The sequence below is a fragment of the Chiloscyllium punctatum genome, chromosome 27, assembly GCF_047496795.1.
Source record: "Chiloscyllium punctatum isolate Juve2018m chromosome 27, sChiPun1.3, whole genome shotgun sequence".
Classification (NCBI taxonomy): Eukaryota; Metazoa; Chordata; class Chondrichthyes; order Orectolobiformes; family Hemiscylliidae; genus Chiloscyllium; species Chiloscyllium punctatum.
Window position 1 is genome coordinate 26,425,599 of NC_092765.1, and position 23,304 is coordinate 26,448,902.

Below are 23,304 nucleotides of genomic sequence, written 5' to 3' on the forward strand. Positions count from 1 at the left end.
CACTAGGAATAACCCCCCCACCCTTTTGTTGGTAACCATGGTGATAAAATTTTCTAAATGCCAGCAGAGGCATGGAGTAGCTCTTCATGAACAACTTCAAATGAATGCACCTTTAATCACAAAGGCATGATATTCTCTTTTCATAAACATAAACCTTTTTGACAGAAGGCCACAATGAAATCCAGTTTACGCCAGTTAATTGGCTCAATTCTTTTGCTCACAAAGTAACACAATAGCCAGTAATTTTCAGCAATTTAATGAACAGCTCAGCCATGTACTACTGAAATGCTAAGACATTTTCACAAAACATCAAACCCACAATAAAGATATGGGTGATCAAATCTTTGTTTTGTATTAACTATACAATGCAAATCACAAGTCACTTAGGGCAGTATTCAATGCTCTCTTCCATGATAAATTGGATACTGACAGGGGCATTTAATCCAGTGGGAAGGTGACTACTAACATCTTCCTGCCTCTAATAGAGGTAAGTCCAACGTGGGAAGTCCGAAGACCAGTTCATGTGCATTTCCTGCAATGAAACCATTAAGTAGGCAATTAATATTCACTTAAGGGTCTCACCCTAACACAGTTGGTATTAACCCAGGAAATGCAGGGTGTGGAGTGTATCAAGAACATGACAAAGCAAAGGCTCCATGAGGGCTGTGTATGAGAAATGCAGTCAGTGTTCAAAGGCAGTCAGTGGCTGATTAGCATTGGTGTTGTGGATGTCAAAGGCATGTCTTTGCTGCTAAACCCAATTTTTGCCATCTTTTATGGGTTCCCACTTTTCCCCATTCTTCAGTTACCTGTGGCCCATGAGAGCAGACTCATGACTAAAGTTGTGGAGGCAGCAGCAATCACTCTCCTGGTTCAATACAACCACTAGCCCCTAGATTTTGGTGACACTTGGGGAGTAGGATTTTTGCCATGGTCCTTGTGATATATACTCCGCAAAAGATATACCACAGATAGGTTGTTGATGGGACAAGAGGCATGAGAAGTTTACTTATAACCCCATTTAAATGGCTGCAATATTACAGACAAACACACAATCTGGGTTCAATGCTTATTGATGTTACTGTACATTACAAAGACAGAGCTGAAAAATGTGTTGCTGGAAAAGCACAGCAGGTCAGGCAGCATCAAAGGAGCAGGAGAATCGATGTTTCGGGCATAAGACATTGTTGACTAACTGAAAACATTACGTTACATACAGAAGCCATAACTAAAGGAGAGGTGCACACTATCACAGGTTCTGATGTCATGTAACTGTCTTAAAACGAATAGCCTTATCAGGTCTGGAATCTGCTATAATACAAAATGTCTTTCAAAGAATGGAAATCCTTGTTGTGCTTTTGCAGCTGGACACCATCTGATGGGTCCTACTGAATCTGCACTGCTCCACTGTGACCAAAATGAGGGATTGGAGAACATCTTCCAGTTCAGATTCAATAATGTCCACTTGCAGGTCAAATGGAACATTATTGTTCTTAGTGCGGTTTGGAAACCAGCCATGAATACAAGAGCTTTAGTAACTTGGATATTACCAGAAATCTAAATTGTATCCTTGGTTTTTCACAAGTAGACAGTGCAGTGAAAAAAAATCTGGACAGATCATTTCCAATCATTCGTGGTCAGTATGGACAATGATTTTCGTGCTGTTTAGACATGCATGAAACTGTGAGGACAGTGTAAAATTTTAAAAGGATATTGTCCCAGTGGAGCAGGCAGATACTTAGCAGAGAAATGTGAAGTCAGTCACTTTGGTACAAAGAACATGAGATGGTGGTATACAATAAAAGGGTGCTATTCTAAAGGGTGTGCAGGAACAGAAATAGATTAGATTCGATTCAATTTCCTACAGTGTGGAAACAGGCTCTTCGGCCCAACAAGTCCACACCGACCTTCTGAAGAGTAACCCACCTGTCCCATTTCCCTCTGACTAATGAACCTAACACTATGGGCAATTTAGCATGGCCAATACACCTGACCTGCACATCTTTGGACTGTGGAAGTAAACCAGAGCACCCAGAGGAAACCCATACAAACGGGAGAATGTGCAAACTCCACACAGTCACCCAGGGCTGGAATCAAACCTGGGACCCTGGTGCTGTGAGGCAGCAGTGCTAACCACTGAACCACCATGCCACCCCTAAAAAATATGGAACGCTTCACGAATTTGCATGTCATCCTTGTGCAGGGGCCATGCTAATCTTCTCTGTATCGTTCCAATTTTAGTATATGCACTGCCGAAGCGAGCACATACTTAGATGAATATAAGTCATTAAAGGTATCAGGGATGGACAGTGGTGTTAGTACAGCATTCTCGGCTTCATAAGCAGTGGCACAGATTAGATTACTTTTTTAGATTAGATTTTTTTGAAACAGGCCCTTCGGCCCAACAAGTCCACACCGACCCGCCGAAGCGTAACCCACCCATACCCCTACATCTACATCTACCCCTTACCTAACACTACGGGCAATTTAGCATGACCAATTCACCTGACCTGCACATCTTTGGACTGTGGGAGGAAACCGGAGCACCCGGAGGAAATCCACGCAGACACGAGGAGAATGTGCAAACTCCACACAGTCAGTCGCCTGAGGCGGGAATTGAACCCGGGTCTCTGGCGCTGTGAGGCAGCAGTGCTAACCACTGTGCCACCGTGCCGCCCACTACAGGGTACAAGAGCAGGGAGATTAGGAGGACTTTATAGTGGAAGCAGGTTGAGCTGAGGCAAGCAAGTAGCAAGTAATCAATGTGTGGGATTACAGGGAAAGGGCAGGAGATTGGTATGAAGGCAAAATTCTGAGAGAGCCAGTACATACACAATGGATCAAATGGCTTCCTCAGTAGAGTAACAATCCTGCAATGCTGTAAAAGTTATTTGTCTTGTGGTGCAGGCATATTCTGTACAACTTTGGTTTTGATATGATCAGGTGTAAAACCAACTCATGAGTAGATTGAACAGCCACAAATGTTAAATCAATAAGACTGCTGATGTACACTTGTGTTCAGCTCACATACAGTTCTTCCAAAACCTGCTGGCATTAATGATACAGTGACAACCTGATAGTATTAATGTTCTATGATCTATATATGGCCTGAGTGAAGGCTAAGCAAAATGGGAACCTGAGGAAACAATATCTAACGAAAGGTGTTCCATATGTTGTCAGTTCCTTCAATTACAGGGAAAGATTTATGGGCTATTTCCATTCACGGCTTGAGCTGGGAAAGTGCTTGACACAACATAATGTGGGAACAAGTTTAGCATGTTGTTCAGGTGTTTTGGATTTAAACATACACATGTGGTGCTGTCTTTCTTCAAATCACAATTAATGAAGCAACATCAGTCAGCATGATGTCCAAATTTCCAGATGATGCTGTTTGATGCTTTGAAACCCATTTTCAGCATCTCGTGAACATGACTGCTGCGTCTGTAAGAAGAATCGATGCTGGATTAGGCAGGCATCATTCAAATGTAACTTTGCTACCCATTCAAAGTTGTTGGCAGCATCAAAACCATCTGGGTAAGAGTTAGCCAGGTGATAGACTTAATGTTGTGACCTGGAATCTTTGGTGTTGAAACTGACAGGTATGTCACCTTGTGGAACATAATAACGTAGTAATCCATATATAGTGACAGAGCATGAATAGGTGGTCATCTGTTTCAATGATGTAATTGGTTTCAGGTATCGATCCTGAGGATCTGTTGTGGCCAATAAGAATCAGACCCACTGTAAAGTAATTGTCTTACGTTGTGTGGACTACACCATGCTGTGCTAGCTTCCCCCATGTACATCTCGTGTAAGATGCATTAGGGGTTGATATTTGCCCTGGAACCTGTGTCAATCCAAGTGTATCATTCATGTCATCCACTTCCTTTGTGGTACATTACTTCGAGGCAAAGCCTTCAGCTTTTCTGGCTTTCACGTCATGTGCAACATTAACCAAATGCGCTGCCTGAATGGGGTTTGTAAGCTGTGTTGTTCTGGTTACCTACTGGGCAATATGGAGATGTTTTCGTGTTCCAGATGGAATGTCAATCTTTGGGATGCAATAAAGAGCTGCAGATACTGGAAATCTGAAACAAAACAGAAATTGCTGGAGAAATTCCACAGATCAAGTAGCATCCGCAGAGGGAAAAAAAAGTTTCTGAAGAAGGGTCACCAGATTAGAGACATTAAATCTGTAGATTGTTCGCTGAACTGGAAGGTATGTTTTCAGATGTTTCGTCACCATACTAGGTAACATCATCAGTGAGCCTCCGGATGAAGCACTGGTGGCATGGCCTATTTTCTATTTATGTGTTTAGGTTTCCTTGGGTTGGTATTGTCATTTCCTGTCGTGACACCATTTCCTGTGGTGATGTAATTTCCAGTCCTTTTTCTCAGGGTGTGGTAAAGGGGATCCAAGTCAATGTGTTTGTTGATAGAGTTCTGGTTGGAGTGCTATACTTCTAGGAATTCTTGTGTGTATCTGTTTGACTAATCCTAGGATAGATGTGTTGTCCCAGACAAAGCTGCATTAGAACATTGTTTCAACAAGCTACCACACATTGCAGCACAGAGGAACTATGCAGAGCAGAGGAAAATCACCTATGCAGTGCATTCAAAAAGAACGGGTACCCAATGAACTGATATCTCAGCAACAAACCCCAACAAGCAGACAAAACACATTCAGAAACCTTAGCCACTCTCCCCTACATCAAAGACATCTTGGAAATGACTACCAGACTCCTCAGGTCTCTTGGCATCATGGTAGCCTACAAACCCACCAATACACTGAAACAGCAGCTAATGAACTTGAAAAACCCTATACAGGCAAGCAAAACTAATGTCATTGACAAAATACCTTGCAAGAACTGTACAAACACTACATTAGACAAACAGGCAGAAAACTAGCCACCAGGATAAATGAACATCAACTAGCCACAAAAAGACATGACCCACGCTCACTAGTATCCTTGCATACAGATGAGGAAGAACACCATTTCGACTGGGACAACACATTCATCCTAGGACAAGCCAAACAGAGACATACGTGAGAATTCCTAGAATCATGGCATTCCAACCAGAACTCTATCAACAAACATATTGACTTGGATCCCATTTACCACACCTTGAGAAAAAGAACAGGAAATGACATCACCACAGGAAATGACATCACTAACCCAAGGAAACTGAACACAAATAGAAAGTGGGCCATGCCACCAGTGCTTCATCTGGAGGCTCACTGATGATATTATCTAGTATGGTGATGAAACGTCTGAAAACAAACTTTCCAGCTCAGCGAGCAAGCTTACATCCAGAGCCTCAACTTGAGCTACAAATCTTCTCAAAGCTCATTAACTTTAAATCTGTTTTATTTCCACAGATGCTACCAGACCTGCTGCGTTTCTCAGGCAATTTCTATCTTTGTACATTCTTTGGGTTTACCCAGAAGAGTGTTTCTGAAGAATCTGATGCGTGCAGAGGAAACGAACAGTATGTTATGATGTTCAGCTAAGTTACATTCACTGAAATGACATTCTGTACCTTTGCATCCACACCTGCCTAAGAACTGGTTGATTATTATCCCTGGCTATTGGTGGTATGATATGAAATCAAGCATGTGAATACTGAACTTGACTTTCTAAAATCTGAAAAACTGTGTCAGGATCTCAGTAGTCAGTGAGAAACACCAGATGATTTTAATTCTTAAACCTTCAGTGTCAGAAGTGAGAAAAAGTTTGACGAGCGATCAATTCTTTGTCAGGTATCTGCTGATCCATGCAGTAAAGATTGATTTTTTAAAAATAATTTCAAAATTAATTCAATAATACTCTCATTTCTGTATTACAAGGTTCTGGGTTCAAGTCACACACCAGTGCTTGTGCAAAGTAGATATTCTAGTGCACTAACTGAGGGAATGCTGTTCTATGGCTAAGACATTAAGCCAAGTTTGCCCTCTCCGGAGGATGCAAACAATTCCATGGCACGATACTGGAGAGGAGCATGGGAGTTATTCCATGTCCTGTCCAATATTTCTTCCCCATTCAGTATCAGAGTGAGAAGTCTGATCTTTACCACATTGTTGCTTGTGTGAGGTTGCTCCATGCAAATTGGCTGTCATGTTTCATACGTTACAACAGTGAGTACATCTCAAAAGTACTTGTGTGGCTATAAATCACAGACATCCAGTGATGGTGAAAATGCTGTATAAATACAAGGCTCTCTTTCTTTCTATTTAACAAAAGAACCCAGGAAGAGTAATTGCGCTAGTCTGTTGAATTTATGTGAAGTAGGATTGCTCAGCAGCTGTTTGAAGTGGAAATATTAAAATTTCTTAAACAAAACTTGTTGAATTAATTTAGTCAGTTTTGATGGGAGACACTTCAATTTGGAAAAGCAGACCATTAAGAGGAATGAAGTGTTTAAAAAAAAATAGGAATGTTGATATGAGTCTTATTCTTACATCAAAGGTTAAGTGCAAACTTTCATTAACTGAGAGCAGAAGCCTGAAATGAGATATAGGGGGAGAGCTCTAATATGATATGCGGCATTTGACTCTGAGTAGAGCAGGTCAGTAATTTGACAGTTTGTAATGTAACGTTGCATCGATCAAAACCACAGTTAATATGGAGGTGCATTGTTGCAATAGTTTCAAACACAGGTGGCAGTTTATGTAATGAACACAGAGCTCTGGTTCATAATCTTATTTTGCCCAGTCTTTAAAAAGGCAAGTAAGTTTACAATGAAGCCCCATATGAGTAATCCAATTACAATGCAATCTAAAATCAACAACAATCAAATTGTTACCTGAACTACAAAGTTTGCAATATGGTGGGCCAGTGTAATCAAGCAAGGCCAAGGAATTTGCATCCTTTACCCATGGCTGAAGCATATGGAACTAAACACACCAACCAGGGGTCTATCCAAGATGGCCTTTCTAGCTTCACTCAGGCAGCCAGAGCTGAGATTTTCTCATAATAGTTTTCCCTGCGCCACACCCCACCCCCCAAGTCCCCAGATCCTGATCCCAATCACAATTTCTTATAATGAACTGCTATGCCATCAGTGGCTTGATTTTCCACAAGGTTGGCCAGTGGGCTCCAGTGGCGGTTAACTCCAGTATAATGAAATCAGAAGCTACAGCTCTCACCATTTAGACAATAGTAATGTTCAGGCAGGAGTTGAGATTGGTGATGATAATTGTTAGGTGACTGGGTTGAGTTGGGGGATGGTGTATTTGATGATGAACTCTTATGAAGGCGCAGAGGTGTTCTATACCTTTAAGAGAGTTGAAGGACTTAGCAATCACCCAGAGTGCTGGAGAATTTACAATGTAATATTTGGTCCAGCAGCTAGCAGTACCTGGGTTGCTATTAGACAGAAAACAAATACAAATTCAGCCAGTTTAAATTATGCCCCAAGATACTAAACTCCAACCAAGTTCATATTTTGACAATATTAAAACCAATGAAATGATCTGATACTTTGGAGTTTAAACCAAAACAAATTGAACAGTTGAGGGAGAACAGCCAAGTCACCAATATCTGCAGACTGACCACAGAATAACTCTCCTAAAGGTACCTTTATCTATCAATGACCTATAAAACAGAAACCTTAAGAAGAAGAAAAAGGTTTGACACTTACCTAGAGAGCAAGTCTACAGAGGAAGATACTAAGAGAAGATTCAACAGCTGGCTTGTTTTGAAATTTGAACTTTTCTGTAAATTCTAATCAGGGTTTTATTGGACTAGTATTGTAGGGAGGGAAGGTAAGAGATAGGTTTAGATAAATGAGTTGTAAATACTTGTTAGTTAATTATTCTCTGATAGACTTTAAAAATTTAAGTTGCTAATTTTTACTTTAAGTAATGACTTTTGGGATAGTTCTTTGTCTCTCAAATTTTGACAGATTACAGCATGGGTTAAATCATTTCTGTGTTGCAGGTTTGAAGTAGCGGGGCGGGGTGGGGTGGTGGTGGGGTGGGGTGGGGAGGTGATAGGGTCACCCAATATTGTAAAATGAACTAGTCACTGTGTAAGGCTTGCTGTTGTTGATGGATGTGATATTTAAAGATACACTCAATAACCTTGACCTCTTAGTTAGAGGTCACTGACCTTTCTGGTGGTACTGCATTCAGCTCCTTAGAGCATTGACTTCAATGGCTCTGTTCACACAGCGTTTTGAGTATGTGTTTATTGGGCTTGCTGACCACCTGCATTTACAGGGCAACTCCAGAATTCCCATCTACTGATGCAGCATTCAAAAACCTGAGAGCCAGGCAACTTCACATTGGCACTGCCAATCCAACTGTTAGGCTGACAGCAGCAATACTCCTCTTCCTGTTACAGCCTCCCCAAAACCTTTGAAATATATAAGAATGTTGCTGTGTTAAAATTTGTGCATTATTACATGATAAATCCCCCTAAAATTACTTACATACTCAATTTCCCAATCTTCTTTGACTTTCAGTTCATCACCATTTTAGCAGCTATTGGATTTATTAAATCACCAGTTCCCACTTCACCACACTCAATGCCCTTATGTCTACTAGAACTACTTCCATCCCTATATTCACACTTTTCTCTTCACATCTTTCCTATCTTTCCTCTTTCACAGCTCAACTTATTAATAAGTCCCACATCTTGCTGGTTTAGCTCTGATATCAACCAAACTTATTACTCAATTTCCCTTCCCGATTCCCATTCCCATATTAGCTGACATTAATGGCTCTTTCCTTGAGTACTGACAATTTTTTAAAGGAAATAAAATACTCTGCTGGCATCAACCATCTCTTCAAAACAAATATAATGTCTACTCATCAACCCTTAAACCGGGAGAAAGTGAGGACTGCAGATGCTGGAGATCAGAATTACCCCCACATCCATCTAGCTATTGCACACTCAGCTACCTTCCCCCAGTACCATCCCCCTCCCATTTATCTTTCTACCCCCTCAGCTCACAAGCCTCATTCCTGATGAAGGGCTGTTGCCTGAAACATTGATTCTCCTGCTCCTCGGATGCTGCCCGACCTACTTTTCTAGCACCCCACCCTAAATCCTTAAACTACCCTGATCCTAAAATCTTTGAATGTCTTGTCAACTGTCAAATTGGTGGAAAGTTCCATCCTCACATTGAAAGTACGCTCCATGATATTATGTGGCATTATCCCGGGCTAAATGGGATAGATTTTGAACACATCTAGCAACTCAAGACTGGGGCATCATGTGGTGATGTGGGCCATCAGCAGGATTGTCGCTGAACACAATCTGCCACCACGTGGTCCAACATGTTCCCCATAGTAACAAGGAAGAGTGAAGGAAGCCATTCCCAGGAATAACACAAGATATACATGAAAATTTGGTATCAAATTGGTGAAGCTACAAGATAAGACTACTTGCCTGCCAAACAACATAAGTAGCAAGCAATAAACAGGGGTAACCAATGCCACACCTGACAGATCAGGTCCAAGCTCTGCAGATCTGCCAAAATCATGAATGGTAGTGGACAATTAAATAACTCATTTTAGGAGGTGGGTCTCCAAATATCCCAACCTCAATAATGGGGGAGCCAATCACATCAGTACGAAAGATAAGGCTATAGTGGTTGCAACAGTTTTCCTGCAGAAGATTCAACTGAATGATTAATCCCTCCAGAGGTCACCAGCCATCCCACAGACGCTAGTCTCCAGCCAATTCAATTTGCTTCACTTGATATCAGGAAGTTGCTAAAGACATTGGGTCATGACAAAGATGCAGCAATAGAACTGAAGATGTGTGTTCCAGAGATTGCCATGCCCCTAGCCAGATTGGTCTAGTAAAGACAGAACACTGGCATCTAACTGACAATGTGAAAAATTGCCCTTGCATGTCATGTGTAGTGATTGTAATGAGGTCAGCCAGATGGACCTCATAGAAGATGAATTCTCTGATTGGACCAGATTATCAACCATTATCAGGGAGCCCTGACTGACAGAATAAAAAGAGGAGTGCCAGAGATTTTAGCACTCTGAGGAAACTGGATCAGTGTCAAGGGCTCTCCATGCATAAATAACATACTGGCCTCTGTGGAGTTATTTTGTTATGTACTTGGACTCCAATGTGGAGTTTACACATTTCCCCTGTGTCTGCGTGAGTTTTCTCTGGGTGCTCCTATTTCCTCCCACAGTCCAAAGATGTGCAGGTTAAGTACATTGGCCATGCTGAATTGCCCATAATGTCCAGGGATATGTAAGGTAGGTGGGTTGGTATGGGAAATGCAGGGTTACAGGATTAGCGTAGAAGGGTGGGTCTGGTTAGGATGTTCTTTGGAGGGTCAGTGTGGACTCAATGGGCTAAAATGGCCTGCTTCCACACTGTAGGGATTCTATGATTCTACGAAAACAGACAAAACTCAAATCCAGGTACTTACCTCCCCTTCAGTCTACTCTCGATCGTCAGTAAAGTGATGGAAGGGGCCATCAACAGTGCTAAGAAAGTAACACCTGCTCACAGGACTAACTTTGTCAGTGGGGCCCAGTTTGGGTTCCACCAGAGCCATTCCTGACCTCATTTTTGTGTTGGTTCAAAATGGACAATAGAATTGAATTCCAGAGCGGAGATGGAATTGACTGCCCTTGATATCAGGGCAATATTTGACTTATGATAGCAAAACTGAACTCAAATAGCAATCAGAGGGAAACGCTCTGCTGGGTGGAGTCACACCTAGCACAAAGAGAAATGTTGGTTACTGTTGGAGGTCAGTCATCTCAGCTTCAGAACATGAGTTCCTCAGGGTAATATCTGAGGACCAACCATCTTCAGCTGCTTCAAAAACGTTCCCTTCACTGTAAGGTCAAAAGTGGTGATGTTCACTGACAGTACAGGGGAGATCTGATTGAAACTTACAAGATAATGCTTGGCTTAGAAAGGGTGGATGCTGGGAATTTGTTTCCATTAAGTGGGGATACTAGAGTAGCCTTAGAATTAGAGGGGGTCAATTTAGAATGGAAATGAGGAGACATTTCTTCAGCCAGAGAGTGATGGGCCTGTGGAATTCATTGCCATGGAGAGCAGTGGAGGCCGGGACGTTAAATGGCTTCAAGGCAGAGATTGATAAATTCTTGATCTCACAAGGAACTAAGGGCTCCAGGGAGAGTGTGGGTAAGTGGCATTGAAATGCCCATCAGCCATGATTGAATAGCGGAGTGGATTTGATGGGCCGAATGGCCTTACTTGCACTCCTATGTCTTATGGTCTTATGGTACAATGTTCATCATCATTCATGACTCCTCAGTTGCTGAAGTAGTCCATGTTCAAATGCAACAAGGCCTGGGCATTACCATCACTGAATACCCATTATCAACATCCTAGGGGTTATCACTGACCAGAAACTGAATTGGGCGACATGCTGTAGCTCAAAGAGATCAGAATCTAGAAATCCTGTAGTCTGTAACTCACCTCCTGACTCCCCAAAGATTGCCCACCATATACAAGTCAGAGGTATGATGGAATGATCCCTATTTACTTAGATGAGTGCAGTTCCAACAATTCTCAAGAAGCTGGATATCTTTCAGAAAAAGCAAATCAAATGATTAGCACCACATCAATAAACATTCACTCCCTCCAGCTCCAATGCTCAGTAGCATCTACCAGACACAGTGCAGAAATTTACCAAGCCTCCTTCGACAGCACCTTCCAAACCCTACTATCATCTAGAAGCACAAGGGAGCAGATACATGAGAATGCCATCACCTGCAAGTTCCATCCAAGCCACTCACCATCCATAGTTGGAGGTATAATGTCATTCTTATAATGTCAAAATCCTGGAACTCTCTCCCTATCCACACCAAATGGACGACAGCGGTTCAAGCAGTAAGTTCATTCCCAACTTCTGTAGGGTTAATGAATATTAGCCCAGCCTGTGAAGGCCACGTTTCATGAATGAATAAAACAAGCAATTGGTGATCTAGTCCAAAATCTCCTTGAGTGGCTTGATGTGAAATGACAATCTGTAACAGCTTAAAACTTGTGGTTACATTTAAAAAAGTGCTACATGAATGTTGTTATTGTTGCTTTTCATTATAGACTGAGATCCAACACTATTCATCAAAAGTCAACCTATTTTATTCTCCTCAAAACCAATACAGTCATTATTCCCGTAATATTATGATTAGTCCAAAACATTAGTTAGGATAGAACATAGGAGAGTGCAGCACAGGAACAGGCCCTTCAGCCCACGATGTTGTACCAAACATGATGCTAAATTAAACCAATCCTTTCTGCCTGCCCTTGTTCCAAATCCCTCTATTTCTTGCATATTTGTGTGCTTATGTAAACATCCCCTAAACGCTCTTAATGTATCTTCCTGCACCACCACCCCAGGCCTCAAACGACCTCAATTCTTAAATTTGTTGTATTTAATTGTTTGCACATTGTTTATACACTGCATGGATATCTGACGAGAATTAGAAGGAAAACAGTACTTCGAAACTCAGGAAGCATATCTTAGATGGTATAGCCCAGGCTAATGACTGTCGTTTTTAAAAAGAAAATATAGTCTTTGTTTTTGTAGGGGAATGATGGAATTGCTAACGTGAAGCTGGAAATCAATACATGGAAAGTGATGAAGTGCATTTTATTCACAAAGCAGCTTTAGATAACAAACTTTAGATTAACACCAGCTTCATACTTTGATGAGCTATCTTCTTCAAAAGAGAAAAAAAAATTAACTTCTCCATGCTTCATTGATTGCTCTAGGAAGTAATTAAAATGTTTAGGTTCAGAGATTTGTTCCAAAACATTCTTCTACATATTTATTCCAAGCATCCTTCTTTATATAATTTGAGTTCCTTCAAAATTTTTTACAGATATCAGTCAATCTCTTCCAAAGTCTCCCAGCAGAAAAGGCCTTCAATCTTAAATCAAATTTCCTTGTTTAAGAGATTTTCAACCTATTGTGATAAAGACACTATTTTGACATTTGATAAATGCACACTTTTTTAAATGCTTGCCAAAAATTTCGGCAAGTTATTACAAGGGCTATCCAAATAAATGCAAATCATAGAGTTAATAACTTTCTGAAATGGGTTTTCAGATCCAAGTTGTTAAAAATGGGACTTTAGACAGAAGGAGGTATGCACAGAATTTTCCAAGATCAGCTGATTAGAGTAGTTCCAGCATCACAATTGGATGGATGCAGATTACACAACAGGAGAAAATTACAGCGAAAGGAAACTTACAGGGCAGTCATCCATCAAAGAAAATTGTCAGAATGGGCTGACAAAAACATTGAAATCCTTTCATAAAGTTTAAAGTGAACCTGAAGACATTTGCACGCTGCCAAAGAGGGAATTGAATAAGAAGTGAAAAGGAAAATGGAGTGAAAGAGAATCCACATTAAATATAAAAATAATATCCTAGCTTAGACACTGCACACACATCAGATGAATGCTAAAGGAAATATGGCTTTGCATTATACGCTTGCAAAGCAGGTGAGGCACTGCTCCAAGGCACCATCTCGGTTAGTCTGCCTTGTATCATGGCTCAAAGAAAGTCAAGACTAGTTGAAGACAGCAGCCAATAGTTCCAACCATTGGTTACATCAGGTTACATCAACTTTGAGGTAGTTATAGACCTCGATGTGGTGAAGACACAATTTTCTTTCCAGGAACATAGGGACAAAAGGAGGTCCATCTGTCTCTTAAACCTAAACTGCCATTCAGTTAGATCATGACTAATTTATATCTTCATTTCATCTCTCGCTACCACTGCCTAAAAAGAGGCATTGATCTCTTTTTTGAAAGTTCCAGTTTTCACACCATCTTTGTCCTATCAAAAGGAAGAGAATTACAGATTTCCACAACTTTGTGTGAAAAGGGTCTTCCTGATTTTACTCCTAAATGGTTCCTCACTCATGATTACTCCACCTGAGGAAATGATTACCTTGCATCAACTCGTTACAAACCTTTAAGCATTTTAACCTCCTTCATTAACTCAACCCCGAAACCTCTAAACATGAAGGAATAGAAACCAAGTTTTTGCAGCTTGGCCTTATCAGTTAAGCTCTCATACTCTCTGCCAACTCTGATGCTTAAAGTTCCCCATGTTCTAAAGAGGCAGATGCATTAAGGTCTAAAGGGTGACCAACATTACAATTGGGGGGTCAGGCATTTATATATCTCAGTGCTGCAAATGTCTATCCTGTTTCACTAGGAACTAAAGCTTCTGCACATTCCTTGCTGCCTGTAGATGTAAGTGTGGAAATACTGACAGGCACAGAACAGCATTAGGCACCTGAACTTGTCTAACATTCTTATATTACTTGCCTGTGCTCTTTCAGAATCAAAATATCAGGGGTGTATCCCATTGAATTCTCTGTCCAAGGGCAACTCTATGTGTTTGAATGCACTCCAAATTTTGGTAGACAGAAAAAAACAAAGAACTGTGGATGCTGGAAATCAGAAACAATGACAGAAATTGCTGGAAAAACTCAGCAGGAAGGCCGGCTCTGGAGAGAAAGCAGAGTTAAATGTTTCAGCTCCAGTGACCCTTCTTTAGTTTTTGTAAATTTTGATAGAGATTTTGTACACCCACTCCTCTGAGGTGTGCAGGAACTATTGGGAATTTAAGATCCAATGTCTGAAATCCTGGTTGGCTTAACCGTCAAAGAAAGAGAGACATAGCAAGTAGGAGCAGGAGTAAGCTATTCAGCTTTTGCTCCACCATTCAATATGATCATGGTTGATCATCCATCTTAATAGCCTGCTCCTGCTTTCTCCCCATACCCTTCAATCCCTTTAGCCCTCAGAACTATAAATAACTCCCTCTTAAAAAAAAACTTTAATGTTTTAGCCTCAATTGTTTTCTTTGGCAGAATTCCGCAGGCTCACCACTCCATTTCACACCCCCTTTATCTCAGTACCCCAGGTCCTTATGATACTGGTCATAGAATGCAACAGCTATTGATGTATAAGGTTGCAGAGTTTTGGAACTGGTAGAGTGAGTCATTCATATCAATTTGAGGATATAGCCAATTTCACAAGCCATTTCATAAAAAACAAAATATTGGTCAACCAGCCTGCTAATGATTAATTCTGTTTCAGATTTAAGAACACAAAAAATGGAATCTATTCAAAACTCAGGTTACCACAAGCTTTTAAGAACTAAACAAAGCTCTTTGCACACAAGATGTAGTCATTGAAGATGATGGAGTAACACATCATCACACCTTACAGCTCAGAATTGTTTGTCAACAGCCTGTGAACTGTAGTTTTGTAAACAGGTAGCTTTAAAATATTAAGCCAGTTGCACCTAAAACAACTATATTTAAAATACCACGAAGTGAACCTAAAGAGTTTAGCAATGATTAACTTGTGGCCAGGGGGTCATATTTCATAGATCTCAAAAGTGCATGTTGGAATGAGTCACTCTCCATTATTTAATGATTTGCTGTCACTGGAATCCATCAACAAAACGTGGAAAAACCCATCTTTTACCAATGAATTAGGCAAAGCAGAATGCCAGTATTTCAGTGGTGCTGTTGGATTTCCCTTTGCGGGTAGCTGATGGTAACTTGCAGCTGAAGCAGACATTACATAAAATTAGAGGGATGATTCATGTCCCCCACGAGCAAGACTGATAACTCATGAATGATCAAAACATAGCTGTTGTAAAATTACTCAGCGACAGTGTGGAGTGATGGAGTGAAAATTGCCACCGATGTGCATCTTTTCTTGCATTGAAATAAAAATCAGTTTGAATGATCATTTTTTAGACCAAGCTCGGTAGAGAAGTAGCATTCCCCTAAGATCCATTAGATTTCTGAAGCATTTATGTTTGTGCTGAAATTTGTACATTTCATCACATCATCAGGCAAGTAATTGCAGGGTTGCCTACAACTGCTGCATGATGATGTCTGTAACTGTTGAGTGGGAGACTGAAACAGGTGCCTTCAAAATCTAAACCATGTCAAGCGAGACTGTCTGATAGTTCCCACAGTACTTACAATCCGTCATTCACTTCAACACTCAACTACCCTGTAGTGAGAGTGTTAAATACTGCTGAGAAAGAAAACGCTTTAACTTCAGTCGGCTCAATGTCAAAACAAAACTGGCCACCAAGAACATACCCAACCTGCTGTTTGTGGATAATTGCTGAGTCATTGCTCACTCAACACCAGATTTGCAAATGACTCTCAAATCTCTTCAATTGTACATACAAGACTTGGCCTGCCATTGGATGCTGCCAAAATAAAACACGCATCTGCCCAGACTTGGTCAATTAAACATTCCACCTCTCATCTATACTAAAGGAGCAATTCTCGTAGTTCACCAGCAAACTGGGGACACGTAGCCATCAATCTAGACATCCAGGCCAAAGCAATGGGGACAGGAGTTCAAGTCCCTTCACGGCAGGGGGAGTGGAATTTTAATTTAATCAATAAAGATCTGGCATTGAAAATTAAAATTGAACGTAATGGTGATTATGAAATTATGGGGCCCAGCAGAGATATTTTTTATCATCTATAGCCATGGGTGAGGTGCTGGACGTAGGGAGGGTGGCTAACATTGTGCCTTTATTTAGGAACAGCTGCAATGAGAAACCTGGGAACTACAGACTGTTGAGTCCAATAAGAACAAAAGAGATGTACAGCACAGGACCAAGCCCTTCGACCTTCCATGCATGTGCTCAGCATTATGCCCTAACTGAACTAAACGCCAAACCTTCTGCTCATATTCAGTCCATATCCCTCTATTCCCTCACTATTAATAGTCATCTGGATGATTCCATGAAATGTCACCAACATGGCTGCTTCTACCACCTCTTCTAGTAGTGCGTTCCCCGCTCCTAGCACACTCTGCGTGAGAAACTTCCCTCGCACATCTCCCTTAAACTTTCCCCCTCTCACCTTGAGCCTGTACTCCCTTGTAATTGAAACTTTGACCCGGAGAAAAATCCCCTGACTATCCATCTACCTATGCCTCTCATGATTTTGTAGACCTCTATCCGGTCTCCTCTCGGCGCCAACTTTCCAGTGAAAACAGAGTCTTTTTAATCATAGTCAATGCCCTTGAGACCAGGCACCATCCTGGTGAACCTTCCCTGTACTCTGTCTAAAACTTTCATGCTCTTCCGGTCGTGTGGCTATGCCATACGACGTCTTAATCACCTTGGCCATCTGTGTTGCTATTTTGAGGGAAGTCTGGACCTACACATTCAGATCTGTCTGTGTATGTTAATGTTACTAAGGATTCTGCCAATTACAGTATAATTCACACCTAAATTTGGTTCTCTATTTGTCTGGATTAAACTCCACCTGCCACTTCTGTGCCCAAGTCATTAATCTTTCTATATCCTGTTGTATTCTTTCAAAATCGTCGGGACTATTAGCAACTCCAACAATCTTTGCGTCATCTACAAACTTACCAGTCAGATCACCCACAATTTTCCTCCAGATCATTTGTATAAACTGTAAACAACAGAGGACTGAAGCCGGAATCCTGTGGAAAAATCACCAGTTACCAGTCTCCATTCTGAAAAAACACCCTTCCACTGCTATCCTAAAACAGCCATCCTGTACGGACAAGCCCTATGCACACACAGGATCTGTTCAGATGAGGAGAAATGTGATGGACACCTGAAGGTGCTCAAGGATGCCCTCATAAGAATGGGGTACAATGCTCAATCATTGACCACCAGTTCTGGCGTGCCACAGCGAGAAACTGTAATGACCTCCTCAGGAGCTGTAACCGATAGGGTACCCTTCATTATCCCATACTTCCCGGAAGCTGAAAACTATGCTTGTTCTTCGCAGCCTGCGACACACTATCGATGAGGATTAGCACCTCACCAAGACTTGCCCCTCACCTCCACTTCTCACTTTTTAACAACCACCAAACCTCAAAGAGATCATTGTTCACAGCAGACTGCCCAGCCTTCAGGACAACACCATACAACCCTTTCACAGCAGTCGCTGCAAGACGTGCCAGTGTGGACACAGACACCACCATTATACGTGAGGACACCACCCACCATGTACACAGCAGGTACACATGTGACCTGGCCAACGATGTCTATCTCATACACTGCATGCAAGGATGCCACAAGACATGGTACATCGGCGAGACCGAGCAGAGGCTACGGCAATGGATGAATGGACACTGCACAACAAATCACCAGCCAGGAATATTCCCTCCCAGTCATGGAACACTTCAGCAATCTGGGACATTCGGCCTTGGACCTTCAGGTAACCATCCTCCAAGGCGGTCTTTAGGATAGGCAACAACACAAAGTGGCCAAGTCAAGGCTGATGGCCAAGTTTAGTACCCATGGGTATGGCCTCAACGGGACCTTGGGTTCATGTCACACTACAGGTGACCCCAATGCACTATACACACTCTCACACAAGCCCATACACACACACACACATTCACGTAGGCCCTCTCTCATACACAAGCTCTCCCTCATACGCTCACACACATACACACCCTCTCAAAAACTTATACCTCATTATACTCACACGCATACCCATACACAAACTCTCTCACAAACACTCACCACTGCCCCCCAACACACCCACATGCTCACACTCATTGTCTCCCCTGCAGGTACATACATATAGTTTGTAGGGTGAATTTGTACTTGCAGAATTACATTTTATTTTGCTCAAAAACTGCATAAATCCATTCTGTAAATTTCACCTCAGAAATAGAATCAGTCTGAACATTGGGACACAAACAGACTTTAACCTCACACCTTCAATGTAGTATCTGAGCTGAATGGCACCTATTGTTAAAACTAACTTGAGAATGCAACTTTCAAACAGTTCTGGGATTTAGATATGAAAGAACTAAAACTAACTTGGTCATTCTAAAAGGTGAAAGACTTAACAAACAATTCAGTTTTTCTCAATATATCATTTCAGTGGCATCACACTGTATTCTTTTCCTACAAATGTGTGTCGTATGACCTTACATTCCACAACCACTTGATGAAGGAGCAGCGCTCTGAAGGTTAGTGCTTCTGAGTAAACCTGTTGGACTATAAACTGGTGTGTGATTTTTAACTTTGACCACTACCTTCTTGGTCTTCTATGACCAAGCCAGTTTAGTATCTACAAGCCAGTCCAACCCGAATCCCATGTGCTTTTAATTTTTGTACCAATCTGACATCAGTTGTGACCAAGTTGTTGGGGGGGATTCTGAGAGACAGGATTTACATGCATTTGGAGAGGCAATGACTGATCATGGATAGTCAGCATGGCTTTGTGCATGGGAAATCATGTCCCACAAATTTGATTGAGTTTTCTGAGGATGTGACAAGAAGATAGATGAGGGCAGAGTGGAAGACACTGTCTACATGCACTTTAGTAAGGTCTTTGATAAGGTTCCACATGGTAGACTGGTTAGTAAAGTTAGAGAGCTCGCTAATTGGATACAAAATTGGCTTGATGGTAGGAGACAGAAGATGGTAGTGCAGAGTTGTTTTTCGGACTGGTGGTCTGTGACCAGAAGTGTTCTGGGGATTGGTGCTGGGTCCACTGTTGTTTGTCATTTATATAAATGATTTGGCTGAGAATATCGAAAACATGATAAATAAGTTTGCAGATGACACCAAAATTGGAGGTAAAATGGACAGTGCGGAAGGTTATCTAAGATTACAAAGTGATCTTGATCAAATGGGCCAAAGGGCTGAGGAGTGCCAGATGGTGTTCGATTTAGATAAAAATGAGATATTGCATTTTGGTAAAACGAATAAGGGCAGGACTGACACAGTCAATGGAAGGGCCTTGGGGAGTGCTATAAAACAGAGAGGCCTAAAGGTTCAGGTACATAGTTCACTGAAACTTGTGTCAAAGGTAGACAGAATGGTAAAGAAGGCATTTGGCACACTTGCCTTCATTACTCAGACCTTTGAGGAGAGGAGTTGATATGTCATGTCATGGTTGTGCAGGATGTTGGTGTGGCCATTTTGAGAGTAAAGTGTACACTTTTGATGACCCTGCTATAGGTAGGAAATTATTAAATCGGAGAGTGTGCAGAAAAGATTTACTAGGATGTTACTGTAATTGGAGGGTTTGAGTTATAAGGAGTGGCTGGATAGGCTGGGACTTATTTTCACTGGCGCACAGGGGATTGAGTGAGTGACCTTAGAGGATTATAAAATCATGAGTGGCACAGATAAGGTGAATAGCAAAAGTTTTTCCGAAGGTAGGTGGGTTCACAACTAGGGGGCATATTTTTAAGATAAGAGGAGAAAGATTTAAAAGGGACCTGAAGGGCATTTTTTATTTTCCACAGAGAGTGATTCATATGTGAAATTAACTGCCAGAGGAAGTGATAGATGCAGGTACAGTTACAATGTTTAAAAGACATTTGGATAAGTACATAAACAGGAAAGGTTTAGAGAGATATGGGCCAAATGCAGGCAAATGAGTTTAGTTTGGGAAAATGGTTAGCTTGGTTGAGTTGGACAGAAGAGTCCATTTCCGTGCTGTATCACTCTATGGCTCGATCATTGATCATTAACAAACCAGTTGAGTTTTTTGATGTCCTTCAGAGAAGGATGTCTGTCCTTGTTATCCAATGTGGCTGACGTGTGAATCCAAGACCCACAGCAATGTAATAGATTATGGACTGCCTTCTAAAGTGGCCTTGCAAATCTCACAGTTTAAGTGTGATTATGATTGTTGGTTGATGCTGGCTTTTCCACACACATGATGAACAGATTAGAATAACAACACTTCTTTTAAAACGCCACCAATGACAAGGAGGTCCAATACCTGATGAAGGGCTTTTGCCCGAAACGTCAATTTTCCTGCTCCCCAGATGCTGCCTGACCGGTTGTGCTTTTCCAGTACCACTCTAATCTTGACTCTAGCCTCCAGCATCTGCAGTACCCACTTCTGCTAGGGCCAATACCAAACCAAGTGTGCCAGATAGGCCTCCCTCAAATATACGACAGTGAGTGTTTGAGAGGAAAGACTTTCTATCCTAGTGCGCAGTAGTTCTCATCAACACCCTCGTGTGCTGCAGTGAGAGCTGCACAGTGTATCAGCAATGCCTTGGTCTCTCCAGATTCAATGGGAGAATTGTAAAACAAAGACCAGTGTCCTTTTTGTAGCCGGCTCTGGAGGCGCACAGGTAAAACTCTTTCAAGTTCAATAATAAAGGACATGACACAGTCTGGATGGCCGAAAAACTAATTTTACTCTTCACCTCCAATTTTCTTAGCTCATAAATAACTTAGAGCTCCAGGAAATACTATGAAGTCACACTGTGGTTTTCTCTAAAGTGCAGCAGCATCGATGTAAGTGACTGAAAGGAGTGAGTTCTGAATCATTCAATAAGGCAACAACTTGTCCATTGAGCTGCATCACAATTGGAAACCAAACATCCCAAACAATGAGGTAGATCAGCAGTAGGGGAGGAAAAAAATGAGGCAAATCCTGCACTCCAGATCCAACTGCCTTCAGGGACATTCTGCCTCAGGTACCCAAATATCTACAGGTACCCAAATATCTAGCCTGTTTTAGTCATATGAAGACTCTGGAAGGATTTTGCAATGCTGATCAGTCATCAGCTTCGAGTCGAGGGACAGCAGACGATGATACTATGTTGAAAATTCACAACACCCAAACCAAAACCAAAGTTCTCCAAGTTCACTTCAGCTGGCAGTCGGAAAGTGGTTAACCTTTATCAAAATTGGTAATATTCAAACCACAGACAAAAAAGGAGGAAATCAACATTTGAGCCAATTGCACCATTCCTTCCATTGTGGTATGGAATTCATTACAGTTGTCTATGCAATGAGTTTAGATGGACACAGACTGCCAAATCTCAGGCAACTTGCAGCAAGCCCAACACAAACTTGCCAGCACATTAAACCTGGCTATTGGGCAAATTGGTTCCAAATGGTTCTCCTCCATCAAGGAGATTTAATAAATACAATAAGTTCATGTTGGAATCGAAAGCAGAAAATGTTGGAAATACGCATGAAATCTGGCAGAGTCTGTGGATAGAGAAACAGAGTTCACGGAGTAGATTTTGTCAGAGTTGTGAAGACTCCACAGACCTTTAGAAGTGGTGTACATGACCTAGATATATAAATCCCACCCCCATTTCACCAAAGGGAGGAGGTCAATAGTGTCATTCAGGGGAGAAATTTGGACACTTTGTACAGACCCTATTTTTAAAGTAGCAAGGGTTCTATACTGCACTGTTGAAGTCACAACTTTAAAAAGAAGTAAATGCTTAAGGAAGGCCGATAAGATATGTACAATGTACGAAATTATTTAAATCTCCAATATTATTAAATATTAAACAAATAGCTTTCCTATATCCATTTGTGTGAAAAAAAACTATTCTAGCAATTACATTGGTTGTATGTTGACATTACCTCAAAAGCCATCATTAAATTTTTTTATTAATAGCTGGCTGCTTTGCACAACCTACAATTAACCTGGCAGTGGAACTGTAAGCTCATAAACTGATTGACATCTGAAAGAGGTTATTAAAAGTTTCACTGTTTTTAATATGGGATTATGAATACAAATCTGTTTTCCTCAGGGTTTAGATAGTTGAGGGAATGGGTTTTCCTGAATGCAAGTTTCTTTTGTTTTAGTGAAAAACTGTAATATATTTAAATCTTCATTTTATTTAATCTCAATAAATACAAGTTGGTAAAGAGGCTGCAAAAAAAATGGTTAGTGAACATGGGGCATGGACGAGCATAAATTGGAACTGATGGAGGTGTAAGACATGAGGACTGAGTACCTAACACCTAACAAAACGACTTGAGATGAAGTTCTAGAAAACTGCGATAAGCCTTCCTCCAGCCTGCCCTGGCAATCAGATAGTCATCTCTGTGGCTGCCTTCAGTCTGAATCTGGAGTACCATTCCTGATGAAGGGCTCTTGCCCAAACTGTCGAATCTCCTGCTCCTTGGATGCTGCCTGGCCTGCTGTGCTTTTCCAGCAACACACTCTCCAATCTGGAGTAGTGAGCCCAACACCATCCTGCACCTTGGAAGGAAACTTTGACCCAATGTTGAAAATTATGATCATTCATCAGTTTATGTTGGAGGTACCTATCTGTACAAAGGATCTCCACATCATTGACCATCAGCAGAAGCCCCTTATCAATCCAAAAACAAAAACAACTTCAGTGGAAAATCTCATTTTGATGTACTGACAATATAACAAACCAAATTTTTGAAGTTAAGGTGATCAAAACTTGTCAGATGCCACCAGTGACTAATTTCAATGTGGCCTTTTCTCAACTGGTAAGACCACTGAACCATATATGGAGGATTAGGAAACAAAATGAACAAT

At 41.3% G+C, this 23,304-nt stretch overlaps 1 protein-coding gene and 1 non-coding gene across 2 annotated transcripts in view; both read right to left on the minus strand.

The window, feature by feature from the left end:
• Positions 1-23,304, minus strand: part of LOC140453572 (hippocalcin-like protein 1) — a 148,188-nt gene that overhangs the window by 61,786 nt on the left and 63,098 nt on the right. The window lies entirely within an intron of this gene.
• Positions 2,159-2,263, minus strand: LOC140453740 (U6 spliceosomal RNA). Its single transcript, XR_011952476.1, has one exon. It is a non-coding gene; the product is annotated as a U6 spliceosomal RNA (small nuclear RNA).